A 15,726-nucleotide genomic window follows, 5' to 3' on the forward strand; every position below is an offset into this window, starting at 1 on the left:
CTTGATGAGCCAAATGATTTTATTTCATTCTTATCTTGTTAAATGATGGCGAGATGAACAATGTGGCAATATTGAATATTTTTTGTAAGTTACCTTGAATTTTTCTCTCCCACCCCCACCACCCCCCCCCCTCCCCGCCACCCCCAACCTCTCCCCACCCTCTATTCTCTGGAGGGCAAGAAACCTTGTCATAACCATCTCCCAGGGATACAGCCAATAACAAGTGCACCGAAATAGCCCAGTGTTAGACTTCTTTGAATTTACTTTTCTTGCCTGGTAATTAAACATCAGACCTCCATTCAGTACCTCCTCCAATGACACATTGGGACTACAAATACCAACTGGTAAAATACAACAACAACTTATATTTATATAGCACCTTTAACGTAGTGAAACAACCCAAGGCGCTTCACAGGAGTATTAAGAGACAAAAAATGTGACGCCGAGCCACAAAAGGAGAAATTAGGGCAGGTGACCAAAAGCTTGGTCAAAGAGGTAGGTTTTAAGGAGCGTCTTGAAGGAGGAAAGAGAAGTAGAGATTTTTAGGCAGGGAATTCCAGAGCTTAGGTCCGAGGCAACCGAAGGCACGGCCACCAATGGTTGAGCGATTATAATCAGGGATGCTCAGGAGGGCAGAATTAGAGAAGCGCAGACATCTCAGGGGGTTGTGGGGCTGAAGGAGATTATAGGGAGGGGCGAGGCCATGGAGGAATTTGAAAACATGGATGAAAATTTTGAAATTGAGGCGTTGCTTATCCGGGAGTCAATATAGGTTAGCGAGCACAGGTGATGGGTGAATGGGATTCGGTGCGAATTAGGACACGGGCAGCTGAATACATTAACGCTTCGGCACATAGAGCGAGATTTTTCGCTTGTTGGCTCTGAATGGGAGAGGGGAGAAGAGTCTACTGTTTCAAATAAAGTGCACCAATGAGAAAGATGCATGTTCAGGTACAGAGCGTCCTCTGTGTGGTTATTTTTGGAAGACACACAGTTGTTGTAGTCAGGAATTTTATACAGCGGTGATGCTTCAAAATAGATTTTCTACATTGGGTAAGGCAGCGAAAAAGCATAAGTTTTAATAGCGAATGGTTAATGTAGCTGCATCCCTGAAGACTTGTACCTGATTTTTAGTGCTTCATTATAGATACTTCCAATTAGTACACAGTCGTACTATTGCTCAGAGAATCAGCTCCAGTAAACCACAAGCTGAATCGTTACTGAATTTATTATACTGGGCAGCTTCCCTCCTGCAACAAATACAATCCTATGATTCAAATTTGCAGGGCTATGGGGAAAGGGCAGACAAGTGGAACTAATTGAATAGCTCTTTCAAAGAGTCAGTATGGGCATGATAAGCCAAATGGCCTCCTTCGGTGCTGTATGATTCTATGAAAAGCTGCCAGTTGAAGCTTTTTCAGAGGCAAATCAACATAATGCAATGGCTTAAATAGGAAACGGAGGCACTTATTATGTATTTGATTTTTTATGCACTGAACCAACGCCAAGAACAAGATACAGGGCTAGAAATTGACCCCTCCCCGATTGGGGGCGGTAACCTTCCAGGGCCGGGACTTCCTGCGCCCGGCCAGGAAGTCCCGCCCAAACACGGAATTTGGCCGTACACCCCTCAAAGGAAGCAGAGCGTTGTCTCTGGCGCTCCATTTCCTTTGAGGGGCTCTCCTGGGCAGTAGCACGACGCTGAGTCCAGAGCTTGCATTAAAGGGGAGGGCCGCTGCGCACTCTGCAGACCCTTTGGTGGCCGTCACGATGAGGAAGGAATTCCAGAGCCAAGAGGCTTGTAGGACCGGAGGAGGTTACAGAGATAGGGAGGGGTGAGGTCAGGGAGAGAGTTGAAAATGATGATGTGAATTTTAAAATCAAGGCAGCAAATGTAACGCCCCTATTTAAGAAAGGAGGGAGATAGAAAGCAAGAAACTATAGACTACTTAGTGTAACATCTGTTGTTGGGAATATACTGGAGTCCATTATTAAGGAAGTAGTACCAGGACATTTAGAAAATCAAAATACAGTCAAGCAGAGTCAGCATGGGTTTATGAAAGGGAAATCATGTTTGACAAATTTGCTGGAGTTCTTTGAAGATGTGTGGGGTGAGGCATTCGATAAAGTTCCACATAAAAGGTTACTGCACAAGATAAGAGTTCACGGGGTTGGGAGTAATATATTAGCATGGATAGAAGATTGGCTAAAGAACAGAAAACAGAGAGTCGGGATAAATGGGTCATTTTCAGGTTGGCAAATTGTAACTAGTGGGGTGCCACAGGGAACAGTGCTGTGGCCTCCACTATTTACAATCTATATTAATGACTTGGATGAAGGGACCGAGTGTAATGTAACCAAATTTGCTGATGATACAAAGATAGGTGGGAAAGCAAGTTGTGAGAAGGACGCAAAGAATCTGCAAAGAGATATAGATAGGCTAAGTGAATGGGTAAAAATTTGGCAGATGGAGTATAATGTGGAAAAATGTGAGGTTATCCACTTTGGTAGGAAAAATTAAAAAGCTAATTATTAATTAAATGGGGAGAGATTACAAAATGCTGGGGTACAGGGTGATCTGGGGGATCCTTGTAGATGAAACACAAAAAGTTAGCATGCAGGTACAGCAAGTAATTAGGAAGGCAAATGGAATGTTGGCCTTTATTGCAAGGGGGGATGAAGTATAAAAGTGGGGAACTCCTACTACAACTGCACAGGGCATTGGTGAGACCACACCTGGAGTACTGAATACAGTTTTGGACTCCTTATTTAAGGAGGGATATATTTGCATTGGAAGCAGTTCAGAGAAGGTTCACTCCTGCCTTCTCTCCATACCCCTGATTCCTTTAGCCGTAAGGGCCACTCTAACTCCCTTTTGAAAATATCCAAAGAACTGGACTCAACAACTTTCTGTGGTAGAGAATTCCATAGGTTCACAATTTTCTGGGTGAAACAGTTTCTCCTCAACTCGGTCCTATATGGCTTGCCCCTTATCCTTAGACTGTGACCCCTGATTCTGGACTTCCCCAACATCGGGAACATTCTTCCTGCATCTAACCTGTCCAATCCTGTCAGAATATGCTTCTATGAGATCCCCTCTCATTGAAGAGAGGTTGAGCAGGTTGGACCTCTATTCATTGGAGTTTAGAAGAATGAGAGGTGATCTTATTGAAACGTATAAGATTCTTAGGGGGCTTCACAGGGTAGATGCAGAGAGGATATTTCCTCTCTTGGGGGAGCTAGGGGGCATAGTTTCAGAATAAGGGGTCGCCCATTTAAAATGGAAAGGAGGAGGAATTTCTTTTCTCAGGGGATCGTGAATCTTTGGAATTTTCTACCCCTGAGAGCTCTGGAAGCTGGGCCATTGAATATATTTAAGGTGGAGATAGACAGATTTTTGAACGGGAGTGAAGGGTTCTGGGGAGTCGATAGGGAAGTGGAGCTGAGCCCAAGATCAGATCAGCCATGATATTGAATGGTGGTGCAGGCTCGAGGGGTCAAATGGCCTACTCCTGCTCCTATTTCTTATGTTCTTATATTCTTATGTAAGGCATTTTTGGACCAGCGAGCACAGGGGTGATAGGTAAACGGGACTTAGTGTGAGTTAGGATACAGGCAGCAGAGTTTTGGATCAGCTCAAGTTTATGGAGGATAAAAAATGGGAGGCCGACCAGGAATGCTTCGAAATAGTCAACTCTACTGCAAAATCCAGCCTAAATTAACTAATTAGTTTAATTTATTTGTGTGTATGAACGAATCATTTATGTAAAATATTGATTATTTTTGATACCTTGCCATGTATTTGAATACTTCATGCAAATTCTGAACCTTGATCAGCAATGATCAGAATCCACACTAGTCTAACAGCAAGGGCAGAGGTTTAAAATGTTAGGGCAGAAATTCCTCTCGAGGACTTCCCGCGGGTAAAGCACTAATTAATAGACATAAAATGCGCACTTACCTGAAGCTGCTGCGCTCGCTCGAGATCCCGATCGACAGGCCTCCTCTCCCAGCGCGTCGCAGCGCGTGCTCGTAGAGACATCCACAGGAGTCACATGGCCCTGGACACCTAATCACAGGTAAGTATTTTCTCATTCATAGTAATAGGAGATTCATAAGCTATGAATGAGAAAACCCCCAAAACGCACAAACATTACATAAAACATTTAAAAAAACACCTCACACAATACACTAATAGAAATTAAAGTTGTTATACATGTTTTTTAAAGAAAATCAATTTGCTGATTTTTAAAAAAAAGTTAGGGTTAGGGTTAGGGTTTAAAATAACATGACCTGAGTGGGCAGATTTTTAACATAAATATATATTTTAAACATTTTTTTTAATCATGTTTTTTATAGGTTTTTAAACTCTTACGCCTGTAAAAGTAGGCTCTGCGCCTGCTTCTATCAGGCGCAAGAGTTTTGAGGACATTTGCCGGGCAAGATATGCGTAAATCCTACAATCTTGCCCGTACAAATGTCCTCGCTCCCGAGATGTCTACGATCTGTCATCAAGCTCCAGCTTTACAGATTGGAAAAGCTGATTTTCAGCGCATGCGCATTGTGCGCTGAAAACCGGCTTTTCCGATGCCTTCCCGGCTCCGTAAAAACTTCGTACAGGCCCGGGACGTCGGAATTTCTACCTCGTTGTGTTGTTTTTAAACCTTTAGCCCAATTTTTCTGGAGACAAGACTATTCGGTGCAACAGCAATTATGTATATGTTCAATAATTTTATTAGTGTGGAAAATTCTGGTGCATCATAGAGGGAGATATCAAGAGAGGGACACCATCTACTCATGACAGCAACAGCTTATTTGATCTCTCTCAATGCTACATACATAATACTGACTTCAGCATTGCAGATGGAATCTTCCTTCACAAGTGACTGCCAGGTTAGCTATAGGTCACAAAATGCTGCTCCGGGTCTGTTCTCTCACACACTACCAATGCCTGTATTTTGAAGTCAATTAAGAATCTTACTGTTCTTGTCACTGTTGTGACAGCAAGTTACCTTTACTGAACAGTTGCTATAGTCTCTGAAGCACACTGATAACACTGAGGCCATTTAAATGACATTGGTCGACATTGATTTGAACATTTGATGTATTTTAAAGTTCAATATTTCCTGACAGTCCCTCTTTTCTTGTTTACATGCATAGCTTTTCTGTGTGAAATACTTAGCCTCCTGGAAATATCTTGTCACTAGGCATTTATATGATAGATGGTATGTTGTTATTTTTCCTTATTGAACTATGCTGGCTTGAAATTCTATTAAAATACAGTAAATTCATATTCAGTAATTGTTAGAATGCATTATCTATTCCAGTTTTCTGACCCATTTAAAAAAAGGTGCTCAGAAAGAACTGTATACAAAGTGTAGCAACAATGTTTGTGGTGTTACTGTCCAAGGGTTCAATTTTCCCCCGTCATTTGCGGCATTTTTCTGGCAAGCACTGTTTTTTTTGGCGTATTTATTTTTTTCCAAGATTCCCCCTGTGATCTGCGCCAACGAAACTGACTTAGTTACGATTTTCCGAGGCCAGTTTTTTTTAATGTCCTGTCTGCACCGGTTTTTTCAATTGTTCGCAGTTTGGCCAACATTTTTTTCTCTTAGGTTGGCGTATCTGGCCATTCCCGAAAAATCTTCTGGTGAGTTAAGAAAACCAGCGCACATTCACAAATCTGCGCTGAAAGACGCCATTGTTTTTAAATCGAAGATTTTGGAGGGAGTCAAGAACACTGTCAAAATCAATAATAAAGTTCCACTTTTTTTTACCTGTCAACGTAGAAGTGTAAATTTGTTGGATTTCAGAAGTTTTCTCATTGTTTTACTCATTTACAAGCCACCACTGAATGTCTTGAAGCAGGGTTGGAGAGTCATAGCTTTGGCCGGCAGAATCGGCCTCGCGCCTGGACACAGCGGCTCGGGGTTCGATTACAAAACAAGCCACGGCGGGTGGGGGGGGTGGGGGGTGGGTAGGAGAGAGAGCGAGGTGCCGATCGGAAGGCTTGGAGCCCGGGGAGGGAGAGAGAGAAATCACAAGACTCAAGAGGTTGGAGAATGGGGGAGAGAGGAGAAGTCACAAGACCTTTGGGTGTGGTCCATCCATACAGACCTGGAGAGATACAACTGCGAATCTGTGATGCCTGCTTTCTTGCCATTTTGAGCTTGTTTCAAAGATTAAATTTAAGTATGGGGGCAATACTGACAATGCCATACCTTGTGCGAGCCTTCTGCATCATGGTACTACATGAGGGACAATTGATTCGACTTCATCGCATCAGGAACATCAGAGCCTGTAGGGGCAGGAAGCCTTACCCACCTCGGGTATATCGAGATAGGCGTTCGTACCTCCACCTGAGTGATGCAGACTGTGTCAGAAGGCTGTGTTTCCACAAAGAAGTTGTAACTGAGATCTGCAAGTTGGTCAAAGCAGACCTGCAACCTAGAAGCATCAGGAGGACTGAAGTGAAGGTTACAGCTGCACATTCATTCTATGCCTCTGGATCGTTTCAAGCTACAACTGGGGATGTGTGCGCCATCTCTCAACATGCAACACATGTCTCCATTCACCAGGTCATGGCTGAACTGTACGCGCATCGAAATTACGACATAAAGTTCCCCATGACCGCTCAAGCAATCCATAACAGGGTCGTGGGCTTCTCCAGGATTGCTAGCTTCCCAAAGGTACAGTACCCACATCGCTTTGCGAGCACCTTTGAAGGATTCCGAGATATACAGGAACAGAAAAGGCTTTCACTGCATTAATGTGCAGCTCGTGTGTGACGACATGCATCATATCATGTCAGTCCATGCAAGGTACCCTGGCAGCACCCATGATGCTTTCATCCTACACGACAGCGTTATATCTGCCATGTTTCAACAGTAGCCAGAAGGGCAGAGCTGGCTACTGGGGGACAAAAGGTACGGCTTCACCACCTGGCTCATGACGCCCCTACGCGGAACCTGGACAGAAGCTGACTGTCAATACAACATGTTGCACATTGCGACACGCAGCATCATTGAAAAGACCATTGGCATATTGAAACAGCGTTTCCGATGCCTGGACCATTCCAGAGGTTACTTGCTGTATTCCCCTGAGATTGTCGGTCAGTTCACTGTTGTGTGCTGCATGCTGCATAACTTAGCCATCATGAGGCAGCAGGAGCTGGTAGTGGAAGACCCACCTGCGCTGAGAGTTGCTGATGATAATGATGTGGAAGATGCAGGTGACGAGCAGGAGGAGGCGGAGGAGGACGAGGAGGAGGACAACGAGGAGGAGGACAACGAGGAGGAGGAAGCCATACAAGTGCCTGAGGCCGGAGCATGACGGTGGAGTAGGGTGGGCCATCATGCTCCTTTAACAATTGCTCGAGCCTTGTGCCAGCAGCTCATCCGTGAATGCTTTACTGATGCCTCAGGGCTCAGTGACAACTATTCCACATGGATATGTTTACTTCTTGGAGCTATTCCATAATATTGTGTTGTGTTAATGGAACATGATTCAGTTTTAATGTAAAATATATTTTATTCAAAAGTTTACAATGCACTTAACTTAACTTTAATAAAATTAGTTTTGTATCAAACTTTACTTTAAGATCACTTAAAAACTTGTAAATTTTCATAACTTCCAAAAAACTTTTAATTTGAGAACAGTTACAACAGTAACAATAATAACAACAACAACAGCAGCAGCACAGAAAGGCTGCACCCATCTCTCCTCCCCCTTAGTCTAAGACTGCTCGCTGCGCTTGGTCTTGAACACTCCACTACCCCTGCCCGCAGGCGGTGGCGCAGTGTTTCTGGGCTTGATACCAAGCTTATTCTTTCTAACATCTCGGGTACTGTGCACCTATTGAGGGTGGGGGGGGGCATCGGCATCAGGCGGCAAGTTGGAGGGCCCAGTTTTGGGCTCTTCAGAGACTGGTGTGGGATTGGAGTGGGAGTGACAGTTGATTCCGTCAATGGTCTGGGCATGTTCCCTTATTGCAGTAGCTAACTCCAACATGCCGTCCCTCATGCGCCCTGACAGTGTCTCAATGACCTGCAACATTCCCTCCCTCATGGTCAGTGACGTGGTTTGCACTACCTCTGACATTCCCTCCCTCATGGCCACTATTCCCTCACTGATGGTCCCGGATATCGTTCCCATTTCTCGTGTCATTGCTGTTACTTCTCCCGACAGTCCCGCTCCCTCATCACTCATCGCACTGATGGCGTCCAGGAGTGATTGGGTAAGGTCAGTGCTCTCCGCACTCATTGCCATCATCTGAACCACATCTGTTAGATCCTGCACCTCAGGAGAGCACGGTTGAGTTCTCATTCCCCTCCTCCCCACGGATGTGGCTCGCACCCCAACACTGGGACCCGCAGTCTGGGACGGTGGGGCCTTGGGTGTGCCTCGCTACACAACACCACTGGGACCCGCAACCTCGGAAGGTGTGAAACCATGGAATGTCCCACCAACACTCAAACCACTAGTCACGGAAGGGGCTGCCACCTCCATGAGCGGCACCTCCTCCAAAGTCAGTACAACAGTGGGAGCTTCATCCAGCTCCATCCCCTCCCCCTCACCCCATTTTCTTGGTCTAGAGGGTTGGATTGGAAGATGTTTTCCTCTTCAGGCTCATCCTCGTCTAACTCTTCTTCTGCATTGTCAGGGTTGGCCTCAAGTTCTGCAAAATATAACAGAACAGTCAAATGGTTAGCAGCAGAGGAGGGGGCAGGGTGGGTGGCATGAGTAGGCTCACACATCGCAGGCCAGGCAGCAGGCTGATTTGAAGGACCATGATGAATTTGCGGGACCTGCCCTCTCCCTCGAGTGTGGGCCCAGCTTGTGCAGTACTGATTGCTTTTTTTTTCGGGCAGGACCCATCAAAGCAGTGACCCTCTCTTCCAAGGGTGTCAGTGGATGCAGATTTGCCGGGCCTCCTCCTGTTCGAATTCTTCCCCTTTGTGCCATTTCCTCTGCAAAGATGAAAATGCAACTTTTTAGAGAGGGTGTCTTTCTTCTGAGTGGGACATATTCAGCTGGTCACATTTACAATTGCAATTGCAATTCCATTGAATAAATGAAAATATTACTTGCACTAACTACTTGACCAAGGTCCTGCCATTTCTTTTTACACTGGCCTCCAGATCTCGTGGTGTTCACCACTGCGCAGTAATCTTTTGCAACTTGGTTCCAACGTTTCTTCATTTCTTTTGGTGGAGCTTTTATGTGACCTCTGCTGGTATCCAGCTCCTGCCATGTGTTCTCAGTCACAGTAACTAGTGCCTCCACTTCTTCCAGCAAGAAACGTTGGTCCTTGGTTTGCATTTCATCTTGTATTGCTCCAGCTGCGATTTTTCCAATGCTCTCACAGCACTCCTTCTCACATACACAAATTGGCCGATTACCAAATCCGAGCTGTACTGAGCATGCGCGTCCATTGGAACAACATCAAAAACGTAACTTATTTTTCCGTGCATGCGCAGAAGTTGTGGCTTCGTTTTTCGGTGCAGACAGCAGGCTCCACGCCCCGAGGCAACAAGACACGCTGCGTGGTACCAAATTCATTGGGGAAACTTTGGCAAAATATTTCTGCCGCATTTCTGGCCTAGAAAAACACGCATAACTCTGGCAATATGCCAGAAAATGAGCTTGGGGAAAATTGAGCCCCTAGTTTTGCGTGCTTATTTTGTACAGAGCTGCTAACCACACTAAATCAGCTCCTATTTGTGACTTGACTTGAATATGAACATCGATTAAAAATTAAGGGCAAATAAAGAATTTAACCCGACTGTACTGCATTTGCTTCATGGGTTCTTTGCTTAAGAATTTGTAGCAACATATTGCTATTATGGACTAGTTGGTTTATTAGCGAAGGTTTAATAATCATACTGCACATTACAATTCATCCAACAGGCTCACAACCACCTGCCTCATCGTGGATCTCCCAAACACAACTGGCTGAGGTTTTATTGAGTCTTGTGAACATCACGTGACTGGCTAAGCCACTCCTAACTCAACAGTTCTACAACTATTTTGTTGTGAACATTAATCAAATGCCCCCTGATTAAAGGGGGGGTGGGGGGGTCACACTCCAAAAACGTTTCAAGTGCCCCCTTGGTTTTTTTTGAGGGCACCAAAATCACAAATTATACAAGTGCCTCCTGACTAAAAGGTGGGGGTGGGGGGCACTAAAACCGACAAACTTAGATAAATTAAACTTTGGACATGTGGTTCAAATAAAAATTTGGTTTCCGGGGTTGATGATGCACTCCAGTCCCTCTGGCGCTCACCTCTCGTGGAAGGCCGCGAGCGTATCGGTAGACAACGCGTACTCCATCTCCAGGGACACCCTGGCTCGGATATAACCACCGAAGAGAGGAAGACAGTCAGGCTGAACGACCCCCTCGACCGCCTGCTGCCTGGACCGGGTGATGGCCCCCTTGGCCATGCCCAGGAGCAGTCCTACAAGGAGGCCTTCCGTCCTGCCCGCTCCCCTCCGCACAGGGTTTCCAAAGATCAGGAGTGTGGGACTGAAGTGCAACCAGAATGTAAGGAGCAGCCCCTTCAAATATTGGAAGAGGGGCTGCAACCTCACACACACTACATATACGTGGAACACGGACTTCTCTGGACCGCAGAAATTACAGGCGGCCTGGGAACCTGTGAACCAACTTAAAAACTTATTGCACAGGACTGCTCATTGCAACACCCTCCAGGCAAGTCCCCAATAAATAAAGGGAAGATTCCCACATAGAGAGCGCTCCGGATGGCAAGATGGTGCGCCATGGTGTGTCCGGACGGCAGATGAGGATGGCAACATGGAGAGTGTGCAAGAGCAGCCTGTACAGGAATCCCCTCTGCACAGAACTGAAAGGCATGGAGGGGATTTCCCAGAGGAGGCTCAAGTTTTGAGGCGCCGGCTCCCAAGGGAGGTTTCGGGGCTTGGCGCCAGTGAGGAATTCCGTCCGGACGGCGGTCAGTTCGGACGGGACCTCCCCACATGCTTGAGCCTCCTCTCAACAGCTCTACAAATATTTTTGTTGTAAACTAACAATCAAGTGCCCCCTGATTAAAGGGGGGAGGGCACACTCCAAAAACTTTCAAACAAGTGCCCCCATTTCAACAGCTCTACAACTATTTTAGTTGAAAAACAGAAAATCAAGTGCCCCTGATTAAAGGGGGGGGTGGGTGGGGGGGGACACCAAACATTTTCAAATAAGTGCCCCTTTGTTTTTTTAAAATTTTTTTTGTGTTTTATTTTGAGGTCACTGAAACACAAATATATATAAGTACCCCCTGGCTAAAAGGGGGGGGGGGAGCACTAAAACCGATAAACATAGACAAATTAAACTTTAAACAACAGTATTCTAATTAAAATTTGGTTGCCAGGGGTGATGATGCACTCCAGTCACTCGGGCGCCCACCTCTCGCGGAAGGCCACGAGCGTACCGGTGGATGCCGTGTGCTCCATCTCCAGGGACACCCTGGCTTAGATGTAACCGTGGAAGAGAGGCAGGCAGTCGGGATGAACGACCCCCTCGACCACCCGCTGCCTGGACCGGCTGATGGCCTCCTTGGCCATGCCCAGGAGCAGTCCTACGAGGAGGCCTGCCCAACTCCCCTCCGCACAGGGTGCCAAAAGATCAGGAGTCTGGGACTGAAGTGCAACCAGAATTTGAGAAGCAGCCCCTTCAAATAATGGAATAGGGGCTGCAACCTCGCATACTCCATGAAAACATGGAACATGGACTCCTCCAGACCGCAGAAATTGCAGGCGGCCTGGGAGCCCTTGAACTGACTTAAAAACTAATTGCACAGGACTGCTCCATGCACCACCCTCCAGGTCAAGTCCCCAATAAATAGAGGGAGGACTACCGCGTAGAGTGCACTCCATTGAGGACCCCCGCCTCCTCTGGATGGCAAGATGGTGCGCCATGGCGTGTCCGGACGGCAGACAAGGATGGCAACGTGGAGAGTATGCAAGAGCAGCCTGTACAGGAATCCCTTCCACACAGAACTGAAAGGCACGGAGGGGATTTCCCAAAGGAGGCTCAAGTTTTGAGGCGCCGGCTCCTGAGGGAGGTTTCGGGGCTTGGCGCCAATGAGGAATTCCGTCCGGACGGGGGTCAGTTCGGACGGGACCTCCCCACGTGCTTGAGCCTCCTCTCAACAGCAAACCTGTGAGAAAACTCACAGGTGCATACATTACACCTACCTTTGGTGGGAACTGGGCAGTTAAAATCGCCAGTTTACTTACCCACTTGGAACAGGTAGGAAGTCCATCAGTGAGATTTAAATAAGGCTCGGGAGATAAAATACTCTCAGCTTCATTTTTGAGGCATCAAGTTAGTTTCTCATTCACACTATTGCTCACCCACTGAAAACCTTCTGCCACCTAGAAGGGCAAGGGCAGCAAGTGAATGGGAACACCACCGCCTCCAAATTTCCCTCCAAGTCACACATCATTCTGACTTGGAAATATATTGCCATTCCTTCATCGTCGCTGGATCAAAATCCTGGAACTCCCTCCCTACCAGCATTGTGGGAGCACATTCACCACACAGACTGCAATCATTCAAGAAGGAGCCTCAGTATCACCTTCTCAAGGGCAACACGGGATGAGTAATAAATGCAGGACTTGCCAGCAGTGCCCACGTCTCAAGAATTAATGTTAAAAACTGGACCGAAGTTAAAATTGGCCCGATGGAATAGGTTACTAGGGTCACCATTGACGTAAATAGTTTTTAAGAAAAAAAGAGAGGAGTTGGGATTCCGAAGAAAAAATGTGGGGAGGTCATTTTTGGGCCTTTCCATATCACAAATTTAACAAGTATCCTCAGAAATAAACAGGTGGCCTACAACGATATCAGTTGAACTTGTAAACTCAACATTCTTTTAAAGTAGTGTCCGAAATCCGGAATGTTCCGGAATCTGGACACTGGTCCAATCTGTGGTGGCATCGTCTGGAATCTGGAAAATGGTCCCAAATCCAGACATTTTTTTAAACCAATTACCGTTGCGAGTTGCGCCGAGGGATGGGGAACCCCGCCCCCCCCCAAAAATTCCAAAAAATAAAAATTCATAAAACATTCACAAAACTCTTAACTACTAAATCATTGAAAAAGAATTAAGAAATAAAAACTTTAACTTACCTTTTTTGTTGGTCTTCAACGCAGGTTTTTCCTGGCCACCGACCTCTGACCCGTAGCTGTTGCCCCCTGACCCGGAACCATCGATCCCTGACCCGGAACCGCCAACCCCTGACCCGGAACTGCCGACCCCTGACCTGCAGCTGATGCTGCCGACCCCCCCTCTGCCACCCCTCCGCCGCTGACCCTCTGCTCCCCCTCCTCCACCGTCCCCCCACCCGCCTTCACCACCCCTCCCCCCCGCCCCTCTTACTTCGGCCCAGCCTCGATCCCGAGGTTTCCGGATTTCGGATGCTCTACCTGTTTACATTATAAAAATCTCCATACATGTCAGGACAATAATGTGTTACCTGCCTGCTTTGCAGTATTTAAAACAATTATACATTCTACATGTTTGCACAATTTTCTCTTGAAAGCCAGATACATATGAAGTAGTGCACTTTGCACTCCCACCTCCATTCTTGCATCCCATTAGTGAGAAAGCACTTGGGGAGAGGTGGGATTAAAATAAAGAAAGGACTTACATTTATATATATAGCACCTTTAACGACGTCCCAAAGCACTTTACAGCCAATGAAGTACTTTTGAAGTGTAGTCACTGTTGTAATGTAGGGAATATGGCAGACAATTGTGCACAGCCAGCTCCCACAAACAGCAAGGTGATAATGACGAGATAATTTGTTTATTTTTTATGTTGATTGAGGGAGAAATATTGGCCAGGACACTGGGGGTAACTCCCTTGCTCTTCTTCGAAATAGTGCCATGGGACTTTTTACATCCACCTAAGAGAGCACTTGGTTTAACGTCTAATCTAAAAGATGGCACCTCCGAAAATGCTGTTGTAAGGGGGAACGGACAGTTCTTGGACTTCAGGATTTATAAGAACAAAATACACACAGCACAGGTTTTGGCTCAACCTTAGATTTGTTTGTTTATTGAACTCATATAATTACCACCAGTACAAACCCCTCTGTGATTTGCCCGGAATAACAAAACCCACAATATAAAACCCCTACACAAGGTTACCTGGCACTGACATATTCTGGGGTTTAACTGAAACTGACGCGAAATCCCACAGTTTAAACCCTTCCGCGATTCGACTGCTACTCACAAAATTACTCAGACAAACCCCTCTACGATTTGGCTGGATCTTACAGTCACAGCTGGTTGTTCTGGTATTGATTATAGGCCTGGACCAGATGACCAACCTCTGTCCTTCTTCCCGACTGCAGTATTGGCGTTCCAAATTTGTCCTCTTTTTATAAAGGTTCATATCACAAAATCTCAAACATATTTCCGATTGTTAACCTGTTGAATCGTCCGATAGTTAACACCTTTTAATTATCAATTTATTCCACGCCCTGGTCTAAACGGGACCGAGCGGACATGATCAGTTCTCATGCTGTTTAAAACAATGCAACCCTTCCATGGTAAAAGATACCTGGCTCCAAAGTTAACAAATGTGTGAATGTCCCTCTTCCTTCTTGGCAGGAATCATTCGTGATGGTAATGGCTGTCATCCGGTGCTATTGTCTATGCTGATGGCATTCTCAATACCTCAATTGTATTAAATCGATGGTAGTTGTCCTGTATCATTGTATATGATAATGTCTCTTTTCCAGTTTCTTAATTGCATCAGGCAGTAACAATTCTCTTATGATAATGTTACTTCCAGTCTCTTAATGAGCCATAGTTTCATTGCAATGTTTGAATTTGTTGTGTATAGAAGAACTCCATGAGGCTTACTGTGAGCTTAGTCTTCTTTATTACAACTCCAGAGTGCCTAAACAACATGGCAGCCAACCTTTTATACTGGTCCTGCATGTGTGTGCAGGTGACCATTAGGACTCCAACAGTCACACCCTCTGGTGGCAAGTATAACATGGTTACATACATAACAGAATTACCCCCTTACTGCATTGCCCACCTCTGTGTGTTGTGCTGAGGTTTGGCTTTTTATATTTCACAGTCCAATCATGTCCGTGGGTTTGGGGTTTTTATATTCCATACATTTTACAGTTGGGGGACGAGGAGAGAAGGAACAGATCCGACAAGTACTCCCCCAGTACTGCCAGCCTCGATCTTTATGCGCATGTCTCTGGAGTGGGACTTGAACCCATAACCTTCTGACTCAGTGGTGAGAGTGCTACCACTGAGCCACGACTGACATTGTGGTAGATGAACAAAGGGATTTAAAGGTCCAGATAGCCAAGTCATTAAAAACGAACTCACAAATAAAGCTGTTACTTATTTGTAAGTTAAGGGACGATCCGATGGGTGCTAATGAAAGATTTTGAGAGATTAGAAAAGTTTTGAGAGGATAAATAGTGTAAGTTTATAGTTTATAAATCGGTAACAATATGGCATAGACTCACGATTATCACTAGAAGAATGCAGGAGAAAGTTACAAACAATATTTTCATACAGAAGGTTATTACTTCATAGAATATTTTACTACTAATGGCTATTGAGGCAGTGATTCTGACATTTAAAAGGGAATGGATAAGTATTTAAAAAGGAAGAATATGAAAAAATATTGGGAAAGGTCATGAAAATGGGAATACCACCAAGAAGGAAAAGG

The sequence above is a fragment of the Pristiophorus japonicus genome, chromosome 14 (genome assembly GCF_044704955.1).
Source record: "Pristiophorus japonicus isolate sPriJap1 chromosome 14, sPriJap1.hap1, whole genome shotgun sequence".
In the NCBI taxonomy this organism is placed as follows: domain Eukaryota; kingdom Metazoa; phylum Chordata; class Chondrichthyes; family Pristiophoridae; genus Pristiophorus; species Pristiophorus japonicus.